We start from the raw sequence: 14033 nt of genomic DNA on the forward strand, positions 1-14033 counted from the left end.
CTGACTTCGGAGATGTATACACTTAGAGCCTGCAAGCCTTTCTCATAAATACAAGTTTCAATAACAATCTTTCTAATGCCGCCATGTACAGCTTAAGTGATAAAAACACTGCTTTTGTTTTTAACACTCTAACATATTCTTATTACAGCAGTATATACAGTTAGCTTCAAAAGAGTTATTTACAAAAACATCTAATACAAACTATACCGAGACAAACATAGTTTATTTTAACACTCTAACATATTCTTATTACAGCAGTATATACAGTTAGCTTCAAAAGAGTTATTTACAAAAACATCTAATACAAACTATACCGAGACAAACATAGTTTATTTTTTTACAATATTCACATGTGACTTAACCTAAGTAAAAAATCGATGCAAATGTACTTTGGAATATTAAATATTTAAGCTACAATCGAGTTTTTACACTTTGCTTATAATCGTATTCACTCGGCTCGCTGTTTGACTTCCAATGATCCAAATTAATTCATTTACCCGGACTTATAAGAAAATTACTGATTTGACAATTTTAATGAAAAACAAACAATAGCAATAGACTTAAAGCAAATTAAAAATACTACAAAATAATGATAAATAAAATATTATGTTTTCAGTTTTAATTAAATTTGTAAGTAAGGAGGAATACACAAGAGATCGACCAAAAATCGCTCAACAATCGACGGGTTGAACACGGGTTTATAAGAAAATTACTGATTTGACAATTTTAATGAAAAATAAACAATAGCAATACACTTAAAGCAAATTAAAAATACTACAAAATAATGATAAATAAAATATTATGTTTTCAGTTTTAATTAAATTTGTAAGTAAGGAGGAATACACAAGAGATCGACCAAAAATCGCTCCACGATCGACGGGCTGAACACCCCTGCTATATAGTGACTGGAAATGGGTAAGCAAATTAGCCAAGAAATGGGAAATGGGTGATCATTTTGGGTGATTTTAATTACAACAATATAGACAACTATTATCTCAGGCAGTATGTAACAGAGGACACACGAGGATTGAGGGCCTTCGATTTCATCATCTCATCAGAGGACGTTATTATAAATATGGTGTCAAATCTTCCTCTAGTTGGTGAGAGTGACCACGAAGTGATTACCTTAGTGGTTGCCAACCATGTGAGGACTTCTGTGAAGAAAGGGAATGTGTGGAACTACAAGGCTGGTGATTATGAGAAGATCAGGAAATAGTTTGCAGCTGTAATGAGGAGTTGGGGGCGAAAGGAGATCAATGCTGATTGTGTGATATTCAAGAACTATCTAGTAGAAGCAATGTCTAAATGTATTTCCAAGGTCAGAAGGTTAAATTAGGTGTGAAATTGATGAATGAAGAGATTAAGCATGCAATACAGAGAAAAAGGCATTATAGATTATTACTACTCATAAGATGAGTAGTAATAATCTATTCCATGAGGAATACAAAGAACAGGCAGGAGGGTGACTCAGTTGGTAAGGGTAGCAAAAGTTCAGTATGAGCAGCAGTTAGCTAATGAAGTAAAAAATATGTATATATATCCTAGGGAGTTCTTTCAATATGTAGCCAGCAAAAAAAAAAAAAGAATGATTATGGTAGGATGGCACTGATTGGAGAAAATGGCATAATGACAACTTCTGCAGAGGATATAGTTGAGATATTTAATAAGCAGTTCATAAAGGTCTTTCATACTTGTGAATGTGACATCATGGAGAGTTTGAGAGCAGTGGATGATGAATGTAAGTGAGAAACACGTATGTGATGAATTAAGCCACCTTGATATTAATAAGACTGTGGGACTTGATGATACAATCACCATATATTTTGAAAGAATGTGCCAGGGAGGTGATATCTGCATTGACATATTGGTTTAATATGAATCTTACAATTGGGTCAAGTTCCAAAGGAGTGGAAGAAATGCAAGATTGTACTGCTTCATAAAGGATGTGACAGAATTCAAGCAACAAATTTTAGGCCAATCTGTGTGTCAGGTGTTGGTTAAAGTGTTTGAAAGGCTGGTAAGAATCAGGATCCAGCATTGATACACAGCCTGGGTTTACTAAAGGGAGGTCATGTTTTAGTAATTTACTTATTACAATAAGATCACAGCAGCAGCATTATACATGGGAAATGGACACAGAGTAGTATACTTTAGACCAGTGGTCGGCAACCTTTTTCATATGAAGGATGCAATACTGCAGGTGCCATGATGCTCGTGGGTGCTGCATTGCCGACTCCTCCTGATTTAAATAATTAAACTTAAAATTAGAATTGGCATGAATGGTTTTGAAATGTCTTTCTATATTATTTTTTTTAGAAATAGCCACACTATTATTCCATAATAAACAAATACATTTGCCATTATGATTGATAAAGCAAAGTGCTCGCATCTGATCTGACAGATACATGCTAATTGTTAACATGAATATTCTTTTTGTATTCATTTTTTATTTTTATTTTTTATGGTATTTTGTATTCATTCATATGTGACAAAAATATGTTGTAAAAGTGAGGTAAATAAAATAATGTTAAAATTTGAAATCTCATTTTTCTTAAAAACAACTAATCATAGAATATCTAAGCCTGAAATGAGAGAAAAAATGCCTGTGTCATGAGCCCTCCGTAATTTTCAAATTTTATATTGCACTCTTCATATTAAAAAGTTGCTGACCTCTGCAAGATGTGCTTTATATTTATGGAAAATACTAAGGAAAGAGATCTGGAGCTTGCTCCACCTTTACTACGAGTTGCCCATAAGGCACTGCTTATGCTTGCATCCTTCGAAACTTTTAGTTTCTATATATTCAGCATGAAACTCTTGTAGTTATATTGGGCTATGAAATAATGTTGGATTCAATATTCACTTATTTTGTACTATCATGTATTATATTTGCAGTGTTTTTTTCTTTATGTTTTCTTGCATTTTAGCACCTACTAGTAATGAATGTGTCTCTCAGATATACTGTGATCTACTCTGCAAAATTACCGCTGCGAGCTCGAAAGCAGTTTACAATAATTTCTCTGAGGGCACACTAAAAATTCACTGTGGGCACTGCATTGACAACCTTTGCTTTAGACTTTGCAAAGGCTTTTGATAGATTACTGCATGACAGTTGATCGTCAAACTAGAGTGGATGGGGGATGGCTATTAGACTAGTGCATTGGATTGGAGATTGGTTGTCTAATAGGTATCAACATGTGTCTGGGGGAGCTAAATCCCAGAAGAGGAAAAGTCACTTGTGGTGTGCTTCAGGGATTTGTTTAATGGTATTGCTGTTTAACCTGTATGTTAATGTTATTTGGGAAGATTTGAATGGGTGATATATAGTTGTTTGTAGATGATGTAAAGTTGGAATGAACTATGAGGAGTAGAGCAGATGTTGTCTTACAAAGAGACTTGAATAGGCTGAGTGAATGGGTATGGGTGCGGGGATTCCAGTTCAATGTTGTGAAATGTAAGGTTTTAAAATTTGGAAAAAAAAGATTAATTTGTAGAATTTACTCTTGGTGGGGATATATTGTTGGAGATGGAGGAAATAAGAGATCTTGGAGTGATGGTGGATAAAGATCTAAAATTTAGAGGACACACCCAAATTGTGAAGACAACACAACAAATTCTGGGAATGATGCGGAGGACACTGACCTCTAGAAATAAGCAGATTCTGGTTCAATTGTATAAGGCCAAATTTGAATTTGAAATTTGAAAAAAAAATTGAAACAATGTTCAAGTTGGAAATAGTCCATTGGCAATTTACTGAGGTGGTTTCTGATCTTTGGAATGATGAATATGAGAAAAGGTAAGAAGATGCAATTTACAGTCTAGTGGATAGGAGGAAGAGTAGCGATATGATAGAGACATACAAGTTGGTAATGGATTGTTATAGGATCAATGTTGAATAGGTTTTCCATAAAATGGTAGGAGATTAGTGGGAGTATATCCCTAAAAGCTGTATAAGGAGGGTTGGAGCAAGAAGCAGCTTTTTTTTGCATGAGAGTAGTGAATGATTGGGATATTGCTGAGAGCATTGTGTCTGCGGAGAATGTGAATGTGTTTAAGGCACAGTATGATGAGCTGTGTGCATGACAAAGGAGATCTCCTAGATGAGTCCGTGACTCCATGGGGACTTAGGATAATAATAATAATTAAAGATGGTAAAAAATTATATTCTTGGTTTAATTCTTTATCCAAATGCAAGCAAACAAAGTTTGCACGTGTTGTATCTTCTTCTCGACTGGACTACTTGTACATAAAGGCTAATGACTTCACATTAATTGCCTTAATCTCCCATAATGCAAAGCATATCCCCCCCTTTTTAGACATGTATATTGCTATGCATTATGGGAAGGGCCACTATCCAGACCAGTTTTGACCTCTATATACAAGTAGCTCATGCGTAAACTTTGTTTGCTCACAATTGGATAAAGTATGAAACTAAAATCATGTTGGAGGTTCAATGGAATATTTTCAGCACTGGAAAATTATTAAAACTAATTTTAATGCTTCCGATATTTTGTCTCAGTCACTGAGACATCTTCAGGGATTACAAGTAACTTTTGTAACAACACACTGAAACACAGGGTGACTTTAAAATCCTATCTAGGTGGTGCGCTCTCTATGGGCATTTGTAGGTGGCCTAGGATATAATGTAGGATCTCTGATAATTAGAGTTTTCCAAATTTTGGGAAGTTTCATGCAACCGTATTTATTTAAATTCGTTTGATTTCAGAGTGCCGCAAATTCTAAAATCAGTTTTTCTTTTTGAATTTACTATGGTGGAGCAGCCGGTTTTTCTCCAGGAGATCCCGTGGGTTATATCCAAAACATGGTCTGCAAGGCCAGATTGACCACAGTCGTGATTACAGATGTATGATTTGTGTTCTTCTAAACAGATGACTGCTGATCTGTCTGTCTGTCTGAAGTAAGTCAGCTTGCAAGAAAGGGTACTCTATATACTCCAGGCACTGAGAGAGGAGGGAGCTGATCTTTGGCGGTACAAATAAGGGTAGTAAGTTTATGGGGGAGCTTAAACACTGCGTGGAGGCTGTACTCTTTTAAGGATTTGGCTATTTTTTTCTGATGTGCCATGGATGTAGGGTATGGTGATGGCATTTCATTCCACAAACACATGGATTAAATGTGTTTGTGGAATGAAAAGCTTGGCATGTTTAATTTATAGTATAACCACCTGAAAAAACTTTTAACATCAATCTCTAATCCAGAGTATTTAAATAATAAGGTGATACACCTTTTCACTCCTTGTATAAGGGAAATATATACTGCATTACTTCAGCTTGATACATGTGACAAGGTCAAATGATTAGTTTGAGATTAAGTGACTCATCATTTCTGATTATTCGCATTGCATCATATTGTGCATCTCTCTTGGATTAGTTTTTGGTTTTTGGATCTTGATACAACATTCTGTCAACTGTCCAGCCTTTGGATATAGGTATCATTTTTTTTTCTCTTTCTTTCCTTACTTTAACCATTCCTGACAAAACAGTAGTGAATGACAGATCTGAACTGGTAGCACTTGGACTATGAACAGATGCTCAAGATGAGCAGACTAAGATGGTCCTGGAGCAGAATGGCCACACCCTTTCCAAATGCAATGCCAGACCTGTATGCCAATATGCCCAACAAAAAAACAGGAACAGACCACAGAAGAACCTGGCACAGACCTAAAAGGAACCCATATGTCAGCCACAAAAATACAACTAATGAAAATACTAAAACACCCAAGGACTCAGAGACCAACAAAAGGGAAAGAATACCTCCTGTAATAGACAAAGTACAGTGGACTGCATTATCCTCAGTTCTAAAATATAAAATAGAATTCAGTAAAAATGAAGACATCTGCATTCGACCACTGTGCAATCACCAAATTTATGGTGATTGCACAGTGGTCGAAATCCTCAGTTCTAAAATATAAAATAGAATTCAGTAAAAATGAAGACATCTGCATTCGACCACTGTGCAATCACCAAATTTATGGTGATTGCACAGTGGTTGAATATTTAACAAAAAAGAGTGATATCACACTGAATCGGTGACAACCAAAGAAATGGCAGCCGATCACTAGAATTGCAGAATACAGCATATCAAAGTAAGCTGCATGTTGAGAATGGACAAACAGCCAATGCTGCATATGTTGGTCAAAATCAGTAAAGAGCAGAGCGAGATCTTTTACCTCACGACTGTGTGTGACTTGATCATCAAGTCAGAATCTCTATGCTGAAGAGTATGCAATGGCCAATGTCATGAATTCCAAAAATTTGGCCATTCACAGAGCTGTTATAAGGCAGAGTTTCATTGCATTGAGTGCAGAGGAAAGTCATGCAACAACTATATGCAAAAAACCAAGAAGAGCAGAACAAAATGTGCCAACTGGGGCAGACTACACCCTACCAACTAAAACGTTTTAGAGAATACACGATCTCCAAGAAACTGGCAAAACTAACTCAGTCCCAGCCTGACAACAAGACAGGAGAAAACCTTCCACATTCGAAAAATCCAAAGACACACCAAAACCCACATAGGCAAAATCCTCATACGTGGAAATGGTGGTGACTAAAAAACAACAACAAAAGCTGAACCTCGGCAACCCAACAGATCCGATAAAACTGCAAAGGTAGCAGTCATTCTGGCAGACATGCTTATTGGACATTACAAATCCAACCCTGTCAAAAAGCCACAAATTTGTTTGTGAGACAAATGCAAGCAATTCTCACACTAATCAATGATGGTTAACGAATATAGAAGTTACTTCATTTATTCAAGTTGTTTTCTGGAATGCAACCAGCTTAGGGAAAAAAATATGAGCTTCAAGAATGTGATACGTCGTGACACCTACCTAATCCTACTACACAAAATGCACCTCTGCTCAGCTGATAATTCAAGTCTCAGAAACAATATCTTATATTGCGACAACAGACCAAATGCCAGGGAAGGTGGAATGGATACCTTTATCAAATGCAACATTGAGCACATCAAAATTGAAAAAAAAAAACCTCAACAGCTAACACTGAGATCGCACGAGTGGAAATCCAGACAGCCAATGCAGGTAGCCTGGAAATCTACTCTGTGTACAACTCTACCAGCAAATGGCTACTTGAAACCAACTTAACAAAGATAGACACAAACCAAGCAGTGCTGGTAACTGGCAACTTAAGCACCAAGCATCCAGCCTGGAATAGTAGGACCACTAATCGGAACAATAAAATACTCAACAATTTCACTGCCACAAGAAATATCATGGTTGTGGGACCTCAAGAACCCACCCATTATTATTATTATTATTATTATTATTATTATTTCGGGCGACTCCAGGGCGTCCTTAGACTCATCGAGGGAGGCCCTAGACATCATGTCCACACAACTATATGACATTCTCACAGTATCTATCATACCTTGCCTTGAACTCGCTCACCATCATAGCACCCACAACAGACTCTGGCAGCTTATTCCACTCATTTACCACTCTAAAAGTAAAGAGCCCAGCTCTAACACCCATGCTAACCACACTCTTGCCCAGCTTCCATAGGTGTCCCCTAGTTCTCCCACCACCAGTCCTGATCTCAAAAATATCCTCTGAATTAATCCTATACAAACCCTTTAGCAATTTGAATGTCTCAATCATATCTCCCCTTTTCTGCCTATCAACTAGTTTCTGCAACCCACAAATCTTCAACCTGTTCTCATATGGATAGACCTGCTATCATCTTAGTAACTCACCTCTGGATCCTCTCCACCTCCTCCCCATCAAGAAGGAACCGAGGTGACCAAATCTGGGCACAGTAGTCGAGATGAGGTCTTATCAAGGCTCGGTACAGAGGTACAATAACTTGCTTGTCTCTGCTTGTCAAGGTATTTTTCAACAACCAAGTGAGTTGATGAGCTGATTTAGCAACTTTTGCAATGTGCCCCCTAAACTTCATCTCCCTATCCACGAACACTCCCAAGTGCCTGGCCTCATCAATCTCCTGGAGTACAGTTCCACCAATGTGGTATACTGCTGCTAATCTTTTCACCCCAAAATGCATAATCTTACATTTTGTCACATTAAATTGACATCCATTCTCCTTAGCCCAGAACTCCAATCTATCCAAGTCATCCTGCAAGATTTTGACATCTTCTGCATTCACTATTGCCCTACCCAACTTTGCATCATCAGCGAACAAATGAACTGTTCCACTTAGATTCTTCCCTATATCATTAATGAACAAATTAAACAGCAGTGGTCCAAGAACAGAACCCTGCAGCACACCACTAGTCACAGGCCATCTTTTGGACTCTACTCCTGAATAAACTACTCTTTGATATCTCTCCATCAACCACTCACCTATCCATCTCACCAACCCTATATCCATTCCCATATGTTGTAGTTTATGGATTAGAATTCCATGTGGTATCCTGTCAGATGCCTTTGCCAGGTCCAGAAGTATCACTGTAAACCCATTACCCTTATCCAGTTCAGCCGTCACCTTGTTATAAAACTTGAGCAAGTTACTGAGGCATGATCTACCCTTCACAAAGCCATGCTGTCCCCTGTACAGTATCTCATTTTCATCAATCCATTCCTGTATTTTTCCCTTGACTACTTTCTCCAAGACCTTGACAACGACTCCTGATATGCTGATGGGTCGGTAATTTGCAACTGTAGTCTTGGATCCTCCTTTATGCAGTGAAACTATTTTCCCCTCTTTCCACACCTTCGGGACTAAACCAGACCTGAAACTCAGATTAAACAACATCAGATTAAACATAACCTGCGCATAATGTCAATTGCAATTATGGCCCTCCTTCTAAACTCCTCTCTGTCATACGATACATTATAACATGATAAGACGTCCTGACATTTTAGGCATCGTCATATTCTGAAACATTGCTCACCAATACAGGCTGAATACGATAGATAATCTCAATTCCGATTCCAACCATAATCCAGTACTACTTCACTTAGTTTCAGAACAGGAAAATACTCCTGACTACTTATCAGTAATCAACTGGAGAAAGCTATCTAACACTCCTCAAGTTTAAAGGCCCAATAACAACTATCAAATCTAAAGAGATGATTACATAAATTTTGATAAACAACCTGGAAAAACAGATGACAACAATACTTCAAGCCACTACCTCTTCAATACCATGCTCAAACAGTGACTACTTCCAAGAAAAAATCAAGAATCAAAAATCATTTCTTATTTTTTTGTTTAGATCTGTAAAAAAAAAAAGAACCGACTTTTCCTTTGAGTCAACTCCTTCTCTTGAAAAATCTCCATTTCTTCCTTAGTTGAACCTTCTGTTAAACCATTAGCACAAATATGTCTCATTCTCCAATTCCCCATTCTGATATTTGCCCACATCACTTTACTTGATATTGAAAGTCATTCAAGAAGATTATATGCATATTTAGTGTTGAATACTATGGCTACTCTTTTCTCTGAACAATTGCCTGAATATAACATCTTGTATTTGTTGCTTGGAAGAATCTCATCTGATTTTATTTCTGATTTGTTTTGTTAATACCTATTATTGATCTGGATTGGTTAGCTGAGTAGTTAGCATATCCTCTCACCAATCAACAGGTCATAGGTTCAAATCCTACTGTGGGCCCGAATGATTGAGATTATGTTTAGGTGATAGAGGAATTTTGTCATCTGCTGTGAATTCACTGTCCTGCTTTATTGGAGGTCTGAGTGGCTTGAAAAAGTTCCATGTTTCATCTCTAGAGCAGAGTTTCTGGATAATGTAAAAATAAATAAAAACTACAAAAAAAAATTACAAAAATTAATAGAAAATAGAATAAAAAAATCCCTAGTCCACTCAATGGTGCTAATTCCATTTCTTTTCCATTTGTATGCTTCTTATTTTGATGGTGTTTATCTTGAATTCTGCTGCTTTGAGTTGGAGTTTGTTTCAGTAACTAACTTTTGCTGTTCACCCTTGTTTCCTGAAGAAAACAGCAATGGCCTTGTTTAACCAGACAATGCCCCAGGCTTTCAGGAAATTCTGTCATGTTGCACCATTTTATTTTGGTTTAAGCTAATAAGAATACAATTTGTCAGCTAAAGTGTTTTATTTGTGATAAAGGTGACTGGGCATGGGTAGGTGTAGAGATATTACAGTTGAGAGGGAGCATAGATAGGACTGGTTATAGACCTAAAAGTGAATTGCTGTTTATTTATGAATGCCATGATTTAGAAATATAGGGGATGAATTGTTTCACTGATTGAAATTACCTGTCCAAAACTTGTTGTAATAAGCAAAACATGGTTGGATGAGGATGATATTCTGATGAAAACAGAAATGGAAGGGTATAATGTTTTTCATAAGGAATGAAAGCATAAAGGGGAGGGGGAGATGCTTTTGATGATAGCAGGGGAATTACATCCATACAAAGTGGTGATAAAAAAAAATAGTGGGAGTGGTTTTAAGGAATAGGAGGATGATAGGAAGAGATATTTAGCTGAATGTTGCTATAAGCTAAGGAATGTGGGTGGTAATGAAACATATAGGCAAATTGGGTTTAGTGAACAAGGGAAGACAGATTGTTATGTCCAATTTTACTTATGGTAATATAGATTGGAATGAAGCGATAGCATCTGGGAATAAGAAATTTCTTGAGACACAACTATCTTAGGCAATATGTATTTTTCTTCATTCCAATCTGTTCTGCCATATTTAATTGATTGTTGCTAAAGGCAAGAGAATGCAGAGAGTAGTGATGAAGAAATGTATAAGCAACTTGGATTAGTGAACAAGGGAAGGGTGATTATTATGGGTCATTTTAATTACGGCAGAACAAACTGGAATGAAGAGAAAGCATTTGGCAATGATGAAATGAATTTCTTGAGTTCTTGAGAGACAACTATCTTAGGCAGTATGTAAAGAAGGACACATGAGAATCAAGAATCTTAGATCTAATCATTGCATCAGAGCATGTGATTATAAGTGGACTTTTACACTTCCCTCCAGTTGGTAAGAGTGATCATAAAGTGATTCTTGGTTGTGACTAGCCATATGAAGACTTCTGTGAGGAAAGGATACATATGGAATTACAAGGCTGGTGATTATGAGAAGCTAAGAGACAGCTTGGAATAAGGAGCTGAACAGAAAAGAAATAAATGATGCTTGGGAGCTCACAAAGATACTTAGCAGCATCAATGTGTAAAGGTATTTCGAAGATCAAAAGGCTGAATAAGGTAGGTGTCATTTGGATGAATGAGATTAAGCATGAAATCTGAAAATAGAAGAAGGAGGAACTTTGGAGGCAGCACAAAATGAATATTCAGTGGTATAATTAGCTTTTGCAAAGGCTTTTGCTAGATTGCCACACCAGAAGTTGATAACTAAATTGTAGCAGATGGAACTGGATATAGATTAGTACATTGGATAAGCAATATCTCAGGTAGGTATCAGCAATTTTTGTATAGGGTACAGTATCCCAGAAGAGTAAAACTAGTAGAGTACCACAAGTGTTTTGAGACCACTGTTATTAAATTTGCATATTAATGATATTCAGATAGTTGTATATCACCAGTTAAACCCATTTGCAGATTTTGTGGCCTTACAGGAAGACTTGAATAGATTGTATGAGTGGGCAGCTATATGGAACTGTCAGTTCAATGTTGCAAAGTGTGAGATTCTAAAATTTAGTAGGCAACAATGGGATGCAAAGTATACACTTGGTGGGGAGATTCTGGAGAAAGTTGAGGAGACAAGAGAGCTTGGAGGCACTCAAACTTGCCTCTAAAATTTAGACAAGGATCTAAATTTCAGAGGCAAGTTTGAGTGCGGTTAGTAGTTGGAAGGAGATCAATCGTTTGATGCTGTTGGCACATTCTCCCTCGATGAGTCTTTGGACTCCCTGGAGGTGTGTAATAATAATAATAATAATAATGACGCTATCACATCAGATTTTGGCAGTGATCCTGAGGATCTTAATGTGCAGAAATAAAGAGGTTCTAATTCCATTGTATAAGGCCTTGATTGTTGCCTCATATGGATTACTGTTAACATATTTAGTCCCCTGCTGATGAGGATATATTAGCAAGGGTCCAGAGTAAATAACTGACTAAGGTGGAAACTGATATGTGGGATATAAAGACACATTGAGAGAATACACAAATGTTGCGAATAGGAGGCAGAGGGAGGAATACGACTGAGTCATTTAATTTGATAAAGGTTGTTATCGGGTTAATGTGGAAGAAACTTTTCACAGAACGGGAGAAGGAAGTTGAACCAGGAAACATCCCTGGAAGCTGTATAAGAAGTTTGTAAGCAGGGGCATAAGGAGCAGGATCCTTGTATGAGGGAAATGCATTGCCCGACATTGTGGTGAAGGCAAATATACATATTGAATGAGCTTAAATATCACTTTTATTTAACCACCTGTGATGAATCTTTTGACTCCATGGAGGTCTGTTGTTAATAATGATAATAATAATAATATTGGGAAATTGAGTAAACTTAATATCAAGGCTGTGGGACTTGATGACATATCATTATAATAACACATATGTTTTGAGGGAATGTGCCAGGGAGTTTACATCTTAATTGTCATACTTGTTTTACTTGTTTTATATGAGTCTTACATTGGATCAAATTCCAAAAAAAAAGTGAAAGGAAGGCAGGATTGTACCCCTTTATAAGAGAGAGAGAGATGGCAGAATTCAAGCTTTAATTATATGTAAATCTCTGTGTTGTGGTTAAAGTGTTGGGAAGTTAGTGAAAAACCAGGATCCAGAATTTGACTGACAACAGCAGTGTTCTCTTTGAGGGACCACCTGGATTTGCTAAAGGAAGGTTATGTTTTAGTAATCTGCTTACTTATTACAATAAGCTGATAAATGTATTGGACAAGGGAGATGCATACACAGAAGTATATGTCGTATTACAAAGGCTTCTGATATATTTCCATATGAGAACTTGATAGCTAAACCAGAACTGATTGGGTTGGATATTACATTAGTGCACTGGATTGGACATTGGCTGTCTGATAGGTATGCAAACTGTGGCATGGGGGAACAATATCCCAGAAGAGGAAAGTCACTAGTGGTTTGCTGAAGCATCTATTTTGGTGCTATTGCAATTTAACTTATATGTTAATGATATTGTGAAAGAACTGAATGGGGTATTCAGCTTTGTATCATCTGTTTGCCGATGATGCAAAGTTGGGAAGAACTATGAGGAGTTGAGCAGATGTTGTGGCCTTACAAGAAGACTGAATAGATTGAGTGAATGGGTTGCAGTTCAATGTTGCAAAGTGTATGGTTTTAAAATTTAAAAAATAAGGATGGGATGTAGAGTAAACATTTGGTAGGATATATTGGAGGAGGTGGAAGAAATAAAAGATCTGGGTGTAATGGTGGATAGGAATCTAAAATTTAGAGGACATATTGCTAAAACTTCTGCTGAAGTTGTGATGAATGCATCTAGTGTGAATAATATTAAGGGAAGGTATGACAGCTCATGTGGGTGATGTATGGCCTCCCTTGAGGAGTCCTTGACTCCCTAGAGATCTAATAATAATAAAATTGTGACAACACAATGAATTCTGTCAATAATGATGAGGAGAAGACTAACTTGTAGAAGTAAGGAGATTCCAATTCCATTGTAGATGGCCTTGATTAGGCCATATATGAACTACTCTGCACAGATTTGGTCACCTGGTTTTCAAAAGGATGAAGAGTACTGGGAAGTGTGCAGAGGTGATTCACTAAAAGATGGTTTCTAGTCTCCGAACATAAAGAAAGGTTGAGAAGATGCAATTTAGAGTCTAGTGGACACGAGGAGGGGAGATGATATCATAGAGACATATAAGTTGGTAAAGGATTCTTATCAGATTCACATTTAAGAGGTTTTTCATAGAATGTTGAGAGACGGGGAAGAACAAGAGGTCATTCCTGAAAGCTGTATAAGGAGAGTGTGAGCAAGGGAGTGAGAAGCAGGTTTTTTGCATGGAGAGTTGTGAATGGTTGGAATGTACTACCTGAGAGTGTGGTGTCTGCAGAGAATGTGCTTACAGCATG

At 37.0% G+C, this 14033-nt stretch overlaps 1 protein-coding gene across 3 annotated transcripts in view; it reads left to right on the forward strand.

Moving 5' to 3' along the window:
• The window catches only part of LOC150098713 (uncharacterized), a 160431-nt gene that overhangs the window by 118810 nt on the left and 27588 nt on the right, over positions 1-14033 (forward strand). The gene's annotated exons all lie outside the window — the stretch shown is intronic.

This window comes from Typopeltis vanoorti, chromosome 15 (assembly GCF_054136105.1).
Source record: "Typopeltis vanoorti isolate ZY-2024b chromosome 15, IOZ_Tvanoo_1.0, whole genome shotgun sequence".
In the NCBI taxonomy this organism is placed as follows: domain Eukaryota; kingdom Metazoa; phylum Arthropoda; class Arachnida; order Uropygi; family Thelyphonidae; genus Typopeltis; species Typopeltis vanoorti.